This window comes from Sus scrofa, chromosome 1 (assembly GCF_054392235.1).
Source record: "Sus scrofa isolate SSC_HxYL_T2T_F1_AM1 chromosome 1, Sscrofa_HxYL_maternal_Yorkshire_Landrace_v2.0, whole genome shotgun sequence".
NCBI lineage: Eukaryota > Metazoa > Chordata > Mammalia > Artiodactyla > Suidae > Sus > Sus scrofa.
Genome location: NC_139383.1, coordinates 152,208,730 through 152,223,471, shown reverse-complemented (window position 1 = coordinate 152,223,471; position 14,742 = coordinate 152,208,730). Strand labels below are relative to the sequence as shown.

General features: G+C 72.0%; 5 non-coding genes across 5 annotated transcripts; all 5 read left to right on the top strand.

Moving 5' to 3' along the window:
* The first annotated feature begins 2,301 nt into the window (after positions 1-2,301).
* On the top strand, positions 2,302-2,395 carry LOC146406748 (small nucleolar RNA SNORD116). The gene has a single exon (XR_014834162.1). It is a non-coding gene; the product is annotated as a small nucleolar RNA SNORD116 (small nucleolar RNA).
* A 2,616-nt stretch (positions 2,396-5,011) lies between these two features.
* Positions 5,012-5,105, top strand: LOC146406747 (small nucleolar RNA SNORD116). Its single transcript, XR_014834153.1, has one exon. It is a non-coding gene; the product is annotated as a small nucleolar RNA SNORD116 (small nucleolar RNA).
* Positions 5,106-7,721: 2,616 nt separating this feature from the next.
* LOC146406746 (small nucleolar RNA SNORD116) lies at positions 7,722-7,815 on the top strand. The gene has a single exon (XR_014834150.1). It is a non-coding gene; the product is annotated as a small nucleolar RNA SNORD116 (small nucleolar RNA).
* A 2,625-nt stretch (positions 7,816-10,440) lies between these two features.
* On the top strand, positions 10,441-10,534 carry LOC146406745 (small nucleolar RNA SNORD116). Its single transcript, XR_014834147.1, has one exon. It is a non-coding gene; the product is annotated as a small nucleolar RNA SNORD116 (small nucleolar RNA).
* A 2,617-nt stretch (positions 10,535-13,151) lies between these two features.
* Positions 13,152-13,245, top strand: LOC146406744 (small nucleolar RNA SNORD116). Its single transcript, XR_014834146.1, has one exon. It is a non-coding gene; the product is annotated as a small nucleolar RNA SNORD116 (small nucleolar RNA).
* The last annotated feature ends 1,497 nt before the right edge of the window (positions 13,246-14,742 follow it).

Below are 14,742 nucleotides of genomic sequence, written 5' to 3'. Positions count from 1 at the left end.
GGCGCAGAGGGTGTCTGTAGGTTGCGGAAGAGCAGCGGGGGCCTTGGCCTCGGCGGGACTGCCGACCCAGGTTCTGGTGGGGAGAGAGGAGGCCGGCCGGGGGGCCTTGCCGAGATGGCCGTTTGGGCGGGGTCGGACGCCTTGGCCTGGGCCTTCACGGGGTCGGCGGGGCTGCCAGTGCCTTTCCCTCGCAGAGTCCTTGGTGGTCATCGAGAACCCTGGAGCCCCTGCGGCATTTCCCAGAGACGTGGAGGCGGTGGGCGCCAGGTGGCCCTGGGCGGTGCCGAGTCGGCCGCGGACTGGGGTCGAGAGAAGTGCAGGAGGGCCAGAGGTCCTGGGCCAGTGTGCGCAGAGCACCGTGAGGGGGAGTGTTGGGTGCCCGGGGCGGCAGTGCCTTCAGGGCGGCCTGGGCTATGATGTGGGATATCCTCAGAGATTTGGGCGGCGCGTGGAAGGCAGGACGGAGGGGTCCCGGGCACGTGAATGGGAGCTGGGTGCCTGTGCCCTGGCCGGTCATGGGTGCCGGCGGGGCAGAGAAGTGTGAGCCCGCGGCCAGCTCCCGGGGCCGCTAAGGTGTCCACACACGGGGCTGGGCATTGAGGCCGTGCGGCGCCCCTGCCCTGGCTGAGGCCGTGTTCCCGGGGAGGGAGGACAGGGAGTTGCGCAGTGGGAGGCAGTGTGAGGTTGATACCCAGCAGAGCTAGCCACGCCTGCGGACTGGAGCCCAGCCGAGCTGGTGCCGGGCGGGAGCTGGTGGCAAGGAGGGAGTCTGCTGTGGAGGAAAGGGGGCAGGTGGCGGCGGAAGGGGCGTGAGTTTCGGTGCGAGGGTCCCGCTGGGCCCAGGGTCTGGTGCGTCTCCCGTGGAGATGCTGGTGCTGGAGTTAGGGAGGCCTGGGTGTGCATGGGTGTGGCACGCAAAGGAGAGGGTCCCATGGGGCCCGGCGGGCCTTCCGGTGCTGGCGGCGGGGCTGTGGCGTGTGCCTTGCGTGGGGCCCGAGCGCCCAACTGGTGGCAGGCTCCGGGCGCCCGGCGGCAGGCGGTCTGTGCGGGTTGCGTTGTGTCCGGTGGACAGGCGGCAGCCGTGGGGCGGGGTTTGAGGCAGGCAGGCCTCCGGTGTCCCCAGAGTGCCCCGGGGAGACCTGCCTGAGGGACCCAGGTCCCGCGCGCCAGGGGGCCTGGTGTGGCGGGCCTGGAGGGTGAAGGGCGAGCGACCCGAGCCCACAGCCTGGCGGCAGGGGACGCCCCTGGCCATTGGCGGTCAGGGCGAGGTGCGGCCCTGCGGGGTCTCGCACAGGCTCCAGGGCCCTTGGGGTCCCGGAGGGTCCAGCAGAAGGGTCTGTGTTTTGCCCGGGGTCCTGAGAGCGTGCTGGGGATAGCAGGGGTGGAGTGCAGGTGTGCCCATGGGCGCCCCGGGTCCAGGGCCCGCGGAGCCGCTCTCGGGGCGGAGACCTTGCCCCCAGGGGCACGTCAGCGGTCCTGAGGTGAGGCTCCTGCAGAGCACTCTGGGCCGCGTGTGTCTCTCCCTGCGTGGGCAGGCAGTGTCGGTGGCCGGAGCGAGGGTGTTTTCCCATCGGGGTGAGAGGGAGAGCCCCAGGGTGGGCCTGGGGGCGGAATCGGACTCGGGGTTGGGGTGGACTCTTCTGAAGCTGGGAGGGGTGCGGGTGGGCAGGGCCTTAGGGAGCCTGAGGGAGGCGCGGTTCCTGGGGGAAGGGTGTGGCGAGGCGGCGGCAGCCCGCGTCGCGCTGTGGCGCTCCAGCGAAGGGGCAGTGCTGGCCACTCGTGTGGCCCTTTGGCTGCTGGCACCCAGTGAGAGGGGGGAGGCCAGGGACAGGTGGCAGCCAGGCTGCCCACAGGCCCTGGGCGGTGGGGGGCCCGGCCCCTGTGCCTTGGGCAGCCTGGCCCCTTGCTGAGGCGTGCTTGCGCGTGTCCGTTGTCGCCCTCACCCAGCTGCTGCGGCGGAGAGACGGAGGCCAGCGCGGGGAGCGGAAGCCGGAGCCTGTCGGGAGCGACCCCGCGAAGGCCAGTCCCTCCTGCCGGAGGGAGGCGTGTTGGCGTGCGGCCGGTGGCGGGATCGATGGCCACCTGGTAGGCGATGGTAAGCGGCAGTGGCCTGTGCCAAGGTAGCCCCCGGGGGGCGGTGTGTGGCGCCCGGACCCGCACCCTCTGCTCCCGGGGGTGGAGCTGACCTGCTTGCCCGCGGTTGGGCTCGGGAGCCTGCGGGCCGCGGCCAGGAGGGAGCTGGCTGGCCGTCCCGGCGGTGGGGGCTGTGGCGGTGGCCGTCCCGCGGGTGTGCCCGTGCTCGGATCGATGATGACACCCACAAACGCATTCCTTGGAAAATCTGAACAAAATGAGTGAGAACTCACTACCGTCTCCTCATCGCAAACTGAGGTCCGGCACGTGGCTCCCACAGGGGACATCGGGGGAGGGTCCCGTTGCCTTGGCTCCCTTGGGTGCGTGCAGCCCTGGGGCGCAGGTGGGGGCAGGCAGGCCTCCGGTGGCCCCGGAGGGCCATGGGGAGAGGAGCCTTGGGGCTGGCCTCCTCGAGGGCAGCCCCGGGGCCCCGGGGACCCCGGTGCCCGGCGGCAAAGTCTTGGGAGTGGCAGGCCCAGTGTGGGGTGGGCTGCCTGCGGTGTGTGTGAGCGCCGCTGGGCTCTCAGGCCTGCGGCTGCCTCCTTGAGGCCTCCGCGGGGTCCTGCCCGCGGTGTCGGGCGCAGAGGGTGTCTGTAGGTTGCGGGTGAGCAGCGGGGGCCTTGGCCTCGGCGGGACTGCCGACCCAGGTTCTGGTGGGGAGAGAGGAGGCCGGCCGGGGGGCCTTGCCGAGATGGCCGTTTGGGCGGGGTCGGACGCCTTGGCCTGGGCCTTCACGGGGTCGGCGGGGCTGCCAGTGCCTTTCCCTCGCAGAGTCCTTGGTGGTCATCGAGAACCCTGGAGCCCCTGCGGCATTTCCCAGAGACGTGGAGGCGGTGGGCGCCAGGTGGCCCTGGGCGGTGCGGAGTCGGCCGCGGACTGGGGTCGAGAGAAGTGCAGGAGGGCCAGAGGTCCTGGGCCAGTGTGCGCAGAGCACCGTGAGGGGGAGTGTTGGGTGCCCGGGGCGGCAGTGCCTTCAGGGCGGCCTGGGCTATGATGTGGGATATCCTCAGAGATTTGGGCGGCGCGTGGAAGGCAGGACGGAGGGGTCCCGGGCACGTGAATGGGAGCTGGGTGCCTGTGCCCTGGCCGGTCATGGGTGCCGGCGGGGCATAGAAGTGTGAGCCCGCGGCCAGCTCCCGGGGCCGCTAAGGTGTCCACACACGGGGCTGGGCATTGAGGCCGTGCGGCGCCCCTGCCCTGGCTGAGGCCGTGTTCCCGGGGAGGGAGGACAGGGAGTTGCCCAGTGGGAGGCAGTGTGAGGTTGATACCCAGCAGAGCTAGCCACGCCTGCGGACTGGAGCCCAGCCGAGCTGGTGCCGGGCGGGAGCTGGTGGCAAGGAGGGAGTCTGCTGTGGAGGAAAGGGGGCAGGTGGCGGCGGAAGGGGCGTGAGTTTCGGTGCGAGGGTCCCGCTGGGCCCAGGGTCTGGTGCGTCTCCCGTGGAGATTCTGGTGCTGGAGTTAGGGAGGCCTGGGTGTGCATGGGTGTGGCACGCAAAGGAGAGGGTCCCATGGGGCCCGGCGGGCCTTCCGGTGCAGGCGGCGGGGCTGTGGCGTGTGCCTTGAGTGGGGCCCGAGCGCCCAACTGGTGGCAGGCTCCGGGCGCCCGGCGGCAGGCGGTCTGTGCGGGTTGCGTTGTGTCCGGTGGACAGGCGGCAGCCGTGGGGCGGGGTTTGGGGCAGGCAGGCCTCCGGTGTCCCCAGAGTGCCCCGGGGAGACCTGCCTGAGGGACCCAGGTCCCGCGCGCCAGGGGGCCTGGTGTGGCGGGCCTGGAGGGTGAAGGGCGAGCGACCCGAGCCCACAGCCTGGCGGCAGGGGACGCCCCTGGCCATTGGCGGTCAGGGCGAGGTGTGGCCCTGCGGGGTCTCGCACAGGCTCCAGGGCCCTTGGGGTCCCGGAGGGTCCAGCAGAAGGGTCTGTGTTTTGCCCGGGGTCCTGAGAGCGTGCTGGGGATAGCAGGGGTGGAGTGCAGGTGTGCCCATGGGCGCCCCGGGTCCAGGGCCCGTGGAGCCGCTCTCGGGGCGGAGACCTTGCCCCCAGGGGCACGTCAGCGGTCCTGAGGTGAGGCTCCTGCAGAGCACTCTGGGCCGAGTGTGTCTCTCCCTGCGTGGGCAGGCAGTGTCGGTGGCCGGAGCGAGGGTGTTTTCCCATCGGGGTGAGAGGGAGAGCCCCAGGGTGGGCCTGGGGGCGGAATCGGACTCGGGGTTGGGGTGGACTCTTCTGAAGCTGGGAGGGGTGCGGGTGGGCAGGGCCTTAGGGAGCCTGAGGGAGGCGCGGTTCCTGGGGGAAGGGTGTGGCGAGGCGGCGGCAGCCCGCGTCACGCTGTGGCGCCCCAGCGAAGGGGCAGTGCTGGCCACTCGTGTGGCCCTTTGGCTGCTGGCACCCAGTGAGAGGGGGGAGGCCAGGGACAGGTGGCAGCCAGGCTGCCCACAGGCCCTGGGCGGTGGGGGGCCCGGCCCCTGTGCCTTGGGCAGCCTGGCCCCTTGCTGAGGCGTGCTTGCGCGTGTCCGTTGTCGCCCTCACCCAGCTGCTGCGGCGGAGAGACGGAGGCCAGCGCGGGGAGCGGAAGCCGGAGCCTGTCGGGAGCGACCCCGGGAAGGCCAGTCCCTCCTGCCGGAGGGAGGCGTGTTGGCGTGCGGCCGGTGGCGGGATCGATGGCCACCTGGTAGGCGATGGTAAGCGGCAGTGGCCTGCGCCAAGGTAGCCCCCGGGGGGCGGTGTGTGGCGCCCGGACCCGCACCCTCTGCTCCCGGGGGTGGAGCTGACCTGCTTGCCCGCGGTTGGGCTCGGGAGCCTGCGGGCCGCGGCCAGGAGGGAGCTGGCTGGCCGTCCCGGCGGTGGGGGCTGTGGCGGTGGCCGTCCCGCGGGTGTGCCCGTGCTCGGATCGATGATGACACCCACAAACGCATTCCTTGGAAAATCTGAACAAAATGAGTGAGAACTCACTACCGTCTCCTCATCGCAAACTGAGGTCCGGCACGTGGCTCCCACAGGGGACATCGGGGGAGGGTCCCGTTGCCTTGGCTCCCTTGGGTGCGTGCAGCCCTGGGGCGCAGGTGGGGGCAGGCAGGCCTCCGGTGGCCCCGGAGGGCCATGGGGAGAGGAGCCTTGGGGCTGGCCTCCTCGAGGGCAGCCCCGGGGCCCCGGGGACCCCGGTGCCCGGCGGGAAAGTCTTGGGAGTGGCAGGCCCAGTGTGGGGTGGGCTGCCTGCGGTGTGTGTGAGCGCCGCTGGGCTCTCAGGCCTGCGGCTGCCTCCTTGAGGCCTCCGCGGGGTCCTGCCCGCGGTGTCGGGCGCAGAGGGTGTCTGTAGGTTGCGGGTGAGCAGCGGGGGCCTTGGCCTCGGCGGGACTGCCGACCCAGGTTCTGGTGGGGAGAGAGGAGGCCGGCCGGGGGGCCTTGCTGAGATGGCCGTTTGGGCGGGGTCGGACGCCTTGGCCTGGGCCTTCACGGGGTCGGCGGGGCTGCCAGTGCCTTTCCCTCGCAGAGTCCTTGGTGGTCATCGAGAACCCTGGAGCCCCTGCGGCATTTCCCAGAGACGTGGAGGCGGTGGGCGCCAGGTGGCCCTGGGCGGTGCGGAGTCGGCCGCGGACTGGGGTCGAGAGAAGTGCAGGAGGGCCAGAGGTCCTGGGCCAGTGTGCGCAGAGCACCGTGAGGGGGAGTGTTGGGTGCCCGGGGCGGCAGTGCCTTCAGGGCGGCCTGGGCTATGATGTGGGATATCCTCAGAGATTTGGGCGGCGCGTGGAAGGCAGGACGGAGGGGTCCCGGGCACGTGAATGGGAGCTGGGTGCCTGTGCCCTGGCCGGTCATGGGTGCCGGCGGGGCATAGAAGTGTGAGCCCGCGGCCAGCTCCCGGGGCCGCTAAGGTGTCCACACACGGGGCTGGGCATTGAGGCCGTGCGGCGCCCCTGCCCTGGCTGAGGCCGTGTTCCCGGGGAGGGAGGACAGGGAGTTGCGCAGTGGGAGGCAGTGTGAGGTTGATACCCAGCAGAGCTAGCCACGCCTGCGGACTGGAGCCCAGCCGAGCTGGTGCCGGGCGGGAGCTGGTGGCAAGGAGGGAGTCTGCTGTGGAGGAAAGGGGGCAGGTGGCGGCGGAAGGGGCGTGAGGTTCGGTGCGAGGGTCCCGCTGGGCCCAGGGTCTGGTGCGTCTCCCGTGGAGATTCTGGTGCTGGAGTTAGGGAGGCCTGGGTGTGCATGGGTGTGGCACGCAAAGGAGAGGGTCCCATGGGGCCCGGCGGGCCTTCCGGTGCTGGCGGCGGGGCTGTGGCGTGTGCCTTGCGTGGGGCCCGAGCGCCCAACTGGTGGCAGGCTCCGGGCGCCCGGCGGCAGGCGGTCTGTGCGGGTTGCGTTGTGTCCGGTGGACAGGCGGCAGCCGTGGGGCGGGGTTTGGGGCAGGCAGGCCTCCGGTGTTCCCACAGTGCCCCGGGGAGACCTGCCTGAGGGACCCAGGTCCCGCGCGCCAGGGGGCCTGGTGTGGCGGGCCTGGAGGGTGAAGGGCGAGCGACCCGAGCCCACAGCCTGGCGGCAGGGGACGCCCCTGGCCATTGGCGGTCAGGGCGAGGTGCGGCCCTGCGGGGTCTCGCACAGGCTCCAGGGCCCTTGGGGTCCCGGAGGGTCGAGCAGAAGGGTCTGTGTTTTGCCCGGGGTCCTGAGAGCGTGCTGGGGATAGCAGGGGTGGAGTGCAGGTGTGCCCATGGGCGCCCCGGGTCCAGGGCCCGCGGAGCCGCTCTCGGGGCGGAGACCTTGCCCCCAGGGGCACGTCAGCGGTCCTGAGGTGAGGCTCCTGCAGAGCACTCTGGGCCGCGTGTGTCTCTCCCTGCGTGGGCAGGCAGTGTCGGTGGCCGGAGCGAGGGTGTTTTCCCATCGGGGTGAGAGGGAGAGCCCCAGGGTGGGCCTGGGGGCGGAATCGGACTCGGGGTTGGGGTGGACTCTTCTGAAGCTGGGAGGGGTGCGGGTGGGCAGGGCCTTAGGGAGCCTGAGGGAGGCGCGGTTCCTGGGGGAAGGGTGTGGCGAGGCGGCGGCAGCCCGCGTGGCGCTGTGGCGCCCCAGCGAAGGGGCAGTGCTGGCCACTCGTGTGGCCCTTTGGCTGCTGGCACCCAGTGAGAGGGGGGAGGCCAGGGACAGGTGGCAGCCAGGCTGCCCACAGGCCCTGGGCGGTGGGGGGCACGGCCCCTGTGCCTTGGGCAGCCTGGCCCCTTGCTGAGGCGTGCTTGCGCGTGTCCGTTGTCGCCCTCACCCAGCTGCTGCGGCGGAGAGACGGAGGCCAGCGCGGGGAGCGGAAGCCGGAGCCTGTCGGGAGCGACCCCGGGAAGGCCAGTCCCTCCTGCCGGAGGGAGGCGTGTTGGCGTGCGGCCGGTGGCGGGATCGATGGCCACCTGGTAGGCGATGGTAAGCGGCAGTGGCCTGCGCCAAGGTAGCCCCCGGGGGGCGGTGTGTGGCGCCCGGACCCGCACCCTCTGCTCCCGGGGGTGGAGCTGACCTGCTTGCCCGCGGTTGGGCTCGGGAGCCTGCGGGCCGCGGCCAGGAGGGAGCTGGCTGGCCGTCCCGGCGGTGGGGGCTGTGGCGGTGGCCGTCCCGCGGGTGTGCCCGTGCTCGGATCGATGATGACACCCACAAACGCATTCCTTGGAAAATCTGAACAAAATGAGTGAGAACTCACTACCGTCTCCTCATCGCAAACTGAGGTCCGGCACGTGGCTCCCACAGGGGCCGTCGGGGGAGGGTCCCGTTGCCTTGGCTCCCTTGGGTGCGTGCAGCCCTGGGGCGCAGGTGGGGGCAGGCAGGCCTCCGGTGGCCCCGGAGGGCCATGGGGAGAGGAGCCTTGGGGCTGGCCTCCTCGAGGGCAGCCCCGGGGCCCCGGGGCCCCCGGTGCCCGGCGGCAAATCCTTGGGAGTGGCAGGCCCAGTGTGGGGTGGGCTGCCTGCGGTGTGTGTGAGCGCCGCTGGGCTCTCAGGCCTGCGGCTACCTCCTTGAGGCCTCCGCGGGGTCCTGCCCGCGGTGTCGGGCGCAGAGGGTGTCTGTAGGTTGCGGGTGAGCAGCGGGGGCCTTGGCCTCGGCGGGACTGCCGACCCAGGTTCTGGTGGGGAGAGAGGAGGCCGGCCGGGGGGCCTTGCCGAGATGGCCGTTTGGGCGGGGTCGGACGCCTTGGCCTGGGCCTTCACGGGGTCGGCGGGGCTGCCAGTGCCTTTCCCTCGCAGAGTCCTTGGTGGTCATCGAGAACCCTGGAGCCCCTGCGGCATTTCCCAGAGACGTGGAGGCGGTGGGGCGCCAGGTGGCCCTGGGCGGTGCCGAGTCGGCCGCGGACTGGGGTCGAGAGAAGTGCAGGAGGGCCAGAGGTCCTGGGCCAGTGTGCGCAGAGCACCGTGAGGGGGAGTGTTGGGTGCCCGGGGCGGCAGTGCCTTCAGGGCGGCCAGGGCTATGATGTGGGATATCCTCAGAGATTTGGGCGGCGCGTGGAAGGCAGGACGGAGGGGTCCCGGGCACGTGAATGGGAGCTGGGTGCCTGTGCCCTGTCCGGTCATGGGTGCCGGCGGGGCATAGAAGTGTGAGCCCGCGGCCAGCTCCCGGGGCCGCTAAGGTGTCCACACACGGGGCTGGGCATTGAGGCCGTGCGGCGCCCCTGCCCTGGCTGAGGCCGTGTTCCCGGGGAGGGAGGACAGGGAGTTGCGCAGTGGGAGGCAGTGTGAGGTTGATACCCAGCAGAGCTAGCCACGCCTGCGGACTGGAGCCCAGCCGAGCTGGTGCCGGGCGGGAGCTGGTGGCAAGGAGGGAGTCTGCTGTGGAGGAAAGGGGGCAGGTGGCGGCGGAAGGGGCGTGAGGGCGTGAGTTTCGGTGCGAGGGTCCCGCTGGGCCCAGGGTCTAGTGCGTCTCCCGTGGAGATGCTGGTGCTGGAGTTAGGGAGGCCTGGGTGTGCATGGGTGTGGCACGCAAAGGAGAGGGTCCCATGGGGCCCGGCGGGCCTTCCGGTGCTGGCGGCGGGGCTGTGGCGTGTGCCTTGCGTGGGGCCCGAGCGCCCAACTGGTGGCAGGCTCCGGGCGCCCGGCGGCAGGCGGTCTGTGCGGGTTGCGTTGTGTCCGGTGGACAGGCGGCAGCCGTGGGGCGGGGTTTGGGGCAGGCAGGCCTCCGGTGTTCCCACAGTGCCCCGGGGAGACCTGCCTGAGGGACCCAGGTCCCGCGCGCCAGGGGGCCTGGTGTGGCGGGCCTGGAGGGTGAAGGGCGAGCGACCCGAGCCCACAGCCTGGCGGCAGGGGACGCCCCTGGCCATTGGCGGTCAGGGCGAGGTGCGGCCCTGCGGGGTCTCGCACAGGCTCCAGGGCCCTTGGGGTCCCGGAGGGTCCAGCAGAAGGGTCTGTGTTTTGCCTGGGGTCCTGAGAGCGTGCTGGGGATAGCAGGGGTGGAGTGCAGGTGTGCCCATGGGCGCCCCGGGTCCAGGGCCCGCGGAGCCGCTCTCGGGGCGGAGACCTTGCCCCCAGGGGCACGTCAGCGGTCCTGAGGTGAGGCTCCTGCAGAGCACTCTGGGCCGCGTGTGTCTCTCCCTGCGTGGGCAGGCAGTGTCGGTGGCCGGAGCGAGGGTGTTTTCCCATCGGGGTGAGAGGGAGAGCCCCAGGGTGGGCCTGGGGGCGGAATCGGACTCGGGGTTGGGGTGGACTCTTCTGAAGCTGGGAGGGGTGCGGGTGGGCAGGGCCTTAGGGAGCCTGAGGGAGGCGCGGTTCCTGGGGGAAGGGTGTGGCGAGGCGGCGGCAGCCCGCGTCGCGCTGTGGCGCCCCAGCGAAGGGGCAGTGCTGGCCACTCGTGTGGCCCTTTGGCTGCTGGCACCCAGTGAGAGGGGGGAGGCCAGGGACAGGTGGCAGCCAGGCTGCCCACAGGCCCTGGGCGGTGGGGGGCCCGGCCCCTGTGCCTTGGGCAGCCTGGCCCCTTGCTGAGGCGTGCTTGCGCGTGTCCGTTGTCGCCCTCACCCAGCTGCTGCGGCGGAGAGACGGAGGCCAGCGCGGGGAGCGGAAGCCGGAGCCTGTCGGGAGCGACCCCGGGAAGGCCAGTCCCTCCTGCCGGTGGGAGGCGTGTTGGCGTGCGGCCGGTGGCGGGATCGATGGCCACCTGGTAGGCGATGGTAAGCGGCAGTGGCCTGCGCCAAGGTAGCCCCCGGGGGGCGGTGTGTGGCGCCCGGACCCGCACCCTCTGCTCCCGGGGGTGGAGCTGACCTGCTTGCCCGCGGTTGGGCTCGGGAGCCTGCGGGCCGCGGCCAGGAGGGAGCTGGCTGGCCGTCCCGGCGGTGGGGGCTGTGGCGGTGGCCGTCCCGCGGGTGTGCCCGTGCTCGGATCGATGATGACACCCACAAACGCATTCCTTGGAAAATCTGAACAAAATGAGTGAGAACTCACTACCGTCTCCTCATCGCAAACTGAGGTCCGGCACGTGGCTCCCACAGGGGCCGTCGGGGGAGGGTCCTGTTGCCTTGGCTCCCTTGGGTGCGTGCAGCCCTGGGGCGCAGGTGGGGGCAGGCAGGCCTCCGGTGGCCCCGGAGGGCCATGGGGAGAGGAGCCTTGGGGCTGGCCTCCTTGAGGGCAGCCCCGGGGCCCCGGGGCCCCCGGTGCCGGGCGGCAAAGCCTTGGGAGTGGCAGGCCCAGTGTGGGGTGGGCTGCCTGCGGTGTGTGTGAGCGCCGCTGGGCTCTCAGGCCTGCGGCTGCCTCCTTGAGGCCTCCGCGGGGTCCTGCCCGCGGTGTCGGGCGCAGAGGGTGTCTGTAGGTTGCGGGTGAGCAGCGGGGGCCTTGGCCTCGGCGGGACTGCCGACCCAGGTTCTGGTGGGGAGAGAGGAGGCAGGCCGGGGGGCCTTGCCGAGATGGCCGTTTGGGCGGGGTCGGACGCCTTGGCCTGGGCCTTCACGGGGTCGGCGGGGCTGCCAGTGCCTTTCCCTCGCAGAGTCCTTGGTGGTCATCGAGAACCCTGGAGCCCCTGCGGCATTTCCCAGAGACGTGGAGGCGGTGGGGCGCCAGGTGGCCCTGGGCGGTGCCGAGTCGGCCGCGGACTGGGGTCGAGAGAAGTGCAGGAGGGCCAGAGGTCCTGGGCCAGTGTGCGCAGAGCACCGTGAGGGGGAGTGTTGGGTGCCCGGGGCGGCAGTGCCTTCAGGGCGGCCTGGGCTATGATGTGGGATATCCTCAGAGATTTGGGCGGCGCGTGGAAGGCAGGACGGAGGGGTCCCGGGCACGTGAATGGGAGCTGGGTGCCTGTGCCCTGGCCGGTCATGGGTGCCGGCGGGGCAGAGAAGTGTGAGCCCGCGGCCAGCTCCCGGGGCCGCTAAGGTGTCCACACACGGGGCTGGGCATTGAGGCCGTGCGGCGCCCCTGCCCTGGCTGAGGCCGTGTTCCCGGGGAGGGAGGACAGGGAGTTGCGCAGTGGGAGGCAGTGTGAGGTTGATACCCAGCAGAGCTAGCCACGCCTGCGGACTGGAGCCCAGCCGAGCTGGTGCCGGGCGGGAGCTGGTGGCAAGGAGGGAGTCTGCTGTGGAGGAAAGGGGGCAGCTGGCGGCGGAAGGGGCGTGAGTTTCGGTGCGAGGGTCCCGCTGGGCCCAGGGTCTGGTGCGTCTCCCGTGGAGATGCTGGTGCTGGAGTTAGGGAGGCCTGGGTGTGCATGGGTGTGGCACGCAAAGGAGAGGGTCCCATGGGGCCCGGCGGGCCTTCCGGTGCTGGCGGCGGGGCTGTGGCGTGTGCCTTGCGTGGGGCCCGAGCGCCCAACTGGTGGCAGGCTCCGGGCGCCCGGCGGCAGGCGGTCTGTGCGGGTTGCGTTGTGTCCGGTGGACAGGCGGCAGCCGTGGGGCGGGGTTTGGGGCAGGCAGGCCTCCGGTGTCCCCAGAGTGCCCCGGGGAGACCTGCCTGAGGGACCCAGGTCCCGCGCGCCAGGGGGCCTGGTGTGGCGGGCCTGGAGGGTGAAGGGCGAGCGACCCGAGCCCACAGCCTGGCGGCAGGGGACGCCCCTGGCCATTGGCGGTCAGGGCGAGGTGCGGCCCTGCGGGGTCTCGCACAGGCTCCAGGGCCCTTGGGGTCCCGGAGGGTCCAGCAGAAGGGTCTGTGTTTTGCCTGGGGTCCTGAGAGCGTGCTGGGGATAGCAGGGGTGGAGTGCAGGTGTGCCCATGGGCGCCCCGGGTCCAGGGCCCGCGGAGCCGCTCTCGGGGCGGAGACCTTGCCCCCAGGGGCACGTCAGCGGTCCTGAGGTGAGGCTCCTGCAGAGCACTCTGGGCCGCGTGTGTCTCTCCCTGCGTGGGCAGGCAGTGTCGGTGGCCGGAGCGAGGGTGTTTTCCCATCGGGGTGAGAGGGAGAGCCCCAGGGTGGGCCTGGGGGCGGAATCGGACTGGGGGTTGGGGTGGACTCTTCTGAAGCTGGGAGGGGTGCGGGTGGGCAGGGCCTTAGGGAGCCTGAGGGAGGCGCGGTTCCTGGGGGAAGGGTGTGGCGAGGCGGCGGCAGCCCGCGTCGCGCTGTGGCGCTCCAGCGAAGGGGCAGTGCTGGCCACTCGTGTGGCCCTTTGGCTGCTGGCACCCAGTGAGAGGGGGGAGGCCAGGGACAGGTGGCAGCCAGGCTGCCCACAGGCCCTGGGCGGTGGGGGGCCCGGCCCCTGTGCCTTGGGCAGCCTGGCCCCTTGCTGAGGCGTGCTTGCGCGTGTCCGTTGTCGCCCTCACCCAGCTGCTGCGGCGGAGAGACGGAGGCCAGCGCGGGGAGCGGAAGCCGGAGCCTGTCGGGAGCGACCCCGGGAAGGCCAGTCCCTCCTGCCGGTGGGAGGCGTGTTTGCGTGCGGCCGGTGGCGGGATCGATGGCCACCTGGTAGGCGATGGTAAGCGGCAGTGGCCTGCGCCAAGGTAGCCCCCGGGGGGCGGTGTGTGGCGCCCGGACCCGCACCCTCTGCTCCCGGGGGTGGAGCTGACCTGCTTGCCCGCGGTTGGGCTCGGGAGCCTGCGGGCCGCGGCCAGGAGGGAGCTGGCTGGCCGTCCCGGCGGTGGGGGCTGTGGCGGTGGCCGTCCCGCGGGTGTGCCCGTGCTCGGATCGATGATGACACCCACAAACGCATTCCTTGGAAAATCTGAACAAAATGAGTGAGAACTCACTACCGTCTCCTCATCGCAAACTGAGGTCCGGCACGTGGCTCCCACAGGGGACGTCGGGGGAGGGTCCTGTTGCCTTGGCTCCCTTGGGTGCGTGCAGCCCTGGGGCGCAGGTGGGGGCAGGCAGGCCTCCGGTGGCCCCGGAGGGCCATGGGGAGAGGAGCCTTGGGGCTGGCCTCCTTGAGGGCAGCCCCGGGGCCCCGGGGCCCCCGGTGCCGGGCGGCAAAGCCTTGGGAGTGGCAGGCCCAGTGTGGGGTGGGCTGCCTGCGGTGTGTGTGAGCGCCGCTGGGCTCTCAGGCCTGCGGCTGCCTCCTTGAGGCCTCCGCGGGGTCCTGCCCGCGGTGTCGGGCGCAGAGGGTGTCTGTAGGTTGCGGGTGAGCAGCGGGGGCCTTGGCCTCGGCGGGACTGCCGACCCAGGTTCTGGTGGGGAGAGAGGAGGCAGGCCGGGGGGCCTTGCCGAGATGGCCGTTTGGGCGGGGTCGGACGCCTTGGCCTGGGCCTTCACGGGGTCGGCGGGGCTGCCAGTGCCTTTCCCTCGCAGAGTCCTTGGTGGTCATCGAGAACCCTGGAGCCCCTGCGGCATTTCCCAGAGACGTGGAGGCGGTGGGGCGCCAGGTGGCCCTGGGCGGTGCCGAGTCGGCCGCGGACTGGGGTCGAGAGAAGTGCAGGAGGGCCAGAGGTCCTGGGCCAGTGTGCGCAGAGCACCGTGAGGGGGAGTGTTGGGTGCCCGGGGCGGCAGTGCCTTCAGGGCGGCCTGGGCTATGATGTGGGATATCCTCAGAGATTTGGGCGGCGCGTGGAAGGCAGGACGGAGGGGTCCCGGGTACGTGAATGGGAGCTGGGTGCCTGTGCCCTGGCCGGTCATGGGTGCCGGCGGGGCATAGAAGTGTGAGCCCGCGGCCATCTCCCGGGGCCGCTAAGGTGTCCACACACGGGGCTGGGCATTGAGGCCGTGTGGCGCCCCTGCCCTGGCTGAGGCCGTGTTCCCGGGGAGGGAGGACAGGGAGTTGCGCAGTGGGAGGCAGTGTGAGGTTGATACCCAGCAGAGCTAGCCACGCCTGCGGACTGGAGCCCAGCCGAGCTGGTGCCGGGCGGGAGCTGGTGGCAAGGAGGGAGTCTGCTGTGGAGGAAAGGGGGCAGGTGGCGGCGGAAGGGGCGTGAGTTTCGGTGCGAGGGTCCCGCTGGGCCCAGGGTCTAGTGCGTCTCCCGTGGAGATGCTGGTGCTGGAGTTAGGGAGGCCTGGGTGTGCATGGGTGTGGCACGCAAAGGAGAGGGTCCCATGGGGCCCGGCGGGCCTTCCGGTGCTGGCGGCGGGGCTGTGGCGTGTGCCTTGCGTGGGGCCCGAGCGCCCAACTGGTGGCAGGCTCCGGGCGCCCGGCGGCAGGCGGTCTGTGCGGGTTGCGTTGTGTCCGGTGGACAGGCGGCAGCCGTGGGGCGGGGTTTGGGGCAGGCAGGCCTCCGGTGTCTCCAGAGTGCCCCGGGGAGACCTGCCTGAGGGACCCAGGTCCCGCGCGCCAGGGGGCCTGGTG